The sequence below is a fragment of the Folsomia candida genome, unplaced genomic scaffold, assembly GCF_002217175.1.
Source record: "Folsomia candida strain VU population unplaced genomic scaffold, ASM221717v1 Fcan01_Sc020, whole genome shotgun sequence".
Taxonomy (NCBI): domain Eukaryota; kingdom Metazoa; phylum Arthropoda; class Collembola; order Entomobryomorpha; family Isotomidae; genus Folsomia; species Folsomia candida.
In genome coordinates, this window is record NW_019091212.1 from 3,354,938 (window position 1) to 3,356,879 (window position 1,942).

The 1,942-nt window shown below is 37.7% G+C and overlaps 1 long non-coding RNA gene across 1 annotated transcript; it reads right to left on the reverse strand.

The window, feature by feature from the left end:
• Positions 1-320: 320 nt before the first annotated feature.
• LOC118438393 lies at positions 321-1,554 on the reverse strand. Its single transcript, XR_004836748.1, has 2 exons — positions 1,278-1,554; positions 321-1,131 (listed from the first exon to the last, which is right to left on the reverse strand). It is a non-coding gene; the product is annotated as an uncharacterized LOC118438393 (long non-coding RNA).
• Between the last annotated feature and the right edge of the window lie 388 nt (positions 1,555-1,942).

The window sequence follows — 1,942 nt, forward strand, 5'->3', positions numbered from 1 at the left end:
CTCAATGCATCACCTTCTTGGCCGTCGTGAAAAGCTACTTCTTTTTATTATTGGACAATGCAATGAAATGAAAATGAAGTTATTATAATAATGAGGGGATCAGGCAAATAGTGAATGATAAAAATGAATTGCACAAACAAAACTCATTCCAGAGAGGAAATGAGATCTGTGTGAAATAATAATATGCACTTTTTTATTATTAGCCCACTATGGCGTATGCTACGTATGGCGTATTGTTGTAATAAATCCGTGCTGTACGGGTGGATGGGTGGGTGGCCCATTATTTGTCCTCACTTGTTTGGAACAAATTACGAAAATAATTGGATTATTTTATTTTATTTCTGCCACTGGACTATATTTCAGGAACAAATTAAATAATCATTACCGCAATTATTGAGCAACAACAATGTGTTGTCGTTGTCTTGGATTACTCTGCTTGTGCTAATTTTAGGCCAGACATTGAAAATAATGACGGAGCATTACGTACGCAGGGAAAAAATAACATATTGCGTAAAAGTGTTATTCATCGTAATCAACACCGGAACAACAAAAAGACGACTAATTGATCATCAGCAGCAGCATGGGCGTAATACGTCCTTCAAACCTGGTAGGACTTCTGGGACGGACCGTTTTAGTGACGATGAATACAAATTTTAAAACTTAATTGCCACATTTTAAAATAAATTTTGTGATTAACTGACATTTTGAGTAAATTTTGAGTAAATACAAAAAATTTCGAGTAAATTTTTACAAATGGGTTTGTATTACTTACATTGTTAGTAAAAAAAATGAGTCCCGATAAATAACTGATGTGGGGAACCTGAAAATTTGAGGTGGTCTCATTCTTTTGAGGAGAAACCTTCCTTGATTTCTCGTTTGTACTGTGTGGCGTAATTCAATAAGAGTGGAATGGTGACTCCAATTACGAGACCGGTAGCTTGATTGGATCTCTCTCCTCTCTGGTAGCGTATTGTTCTCCAATGAAAGTCGAAATAAATGCGGTTCGTGGTAGCGGTGGTTTGGGTTCTTTATTTCCTTGTGCTTTCTCCCTCGTCGTCTGGTTATGGTCCTCTCGTCCGATGAATGGGATTGTAATTACATTTTTGCTACATTGGCCCATTAATTTGTATACTAGACCCAAAAAACGAAAACCTTTATTCACTCACATCCTCCACTTTTTCGTGTTTTTCTCCCATAAACTACTTGTTAATAATAGTTTAATATGACCCAATACATCATCATCATCAGCGATACAATAAGGGTTTCGGTATACATACCATTGTTGCCTCCTATTCCGACTTGTATCCTTCCCTCTGCTCTCTCGCATGTCCGAGAGGGTATCAAAAAACGTAATCTTTTATATTCCCGATAGAATCACTGTTATTACGAACATACATTTGCCACCCGGACGGTCTCTCTCGCTCCCAAACTCTTACTTACTCTCACCTCAACCGTAATTGTGTTAATTATTATTAGAGGAAGAAGATCTATCTGTGTGGTTGTTGGGGTGGAATTGGACCTCCATGATGCTGCTGCTGCTGCTGTTCTCCACCACTAACTAACTACTTCGTCGGGCTTTGTATAAATATCCTGCGAACGAACGATGTGATCAATCCACACCCCAATTACATACAAATCTGAACAAAAACTGAGAGAGGAGGAGGAAGATAATATTTCGGTTTCCCATTTGTTACTTGAAGAGCTGCACAACAATGAGGAGAAGAAAGTGGACGATGTGTGCCAATGCTGTGGAGAATTACATGTGTACATACATACAGACGACGATGTATTATCAATGGCATCAAGTTCAAGATCAAACAGATGGAGTATACGGATCAATTTAGGGGCTAATAATTAAATTAGTGCCTTTCGAGATGAGATTATGCAACAAATAATGTGATACATTTTCAGTAGTCGTTTCTTTCATGGGAGGATATTTATT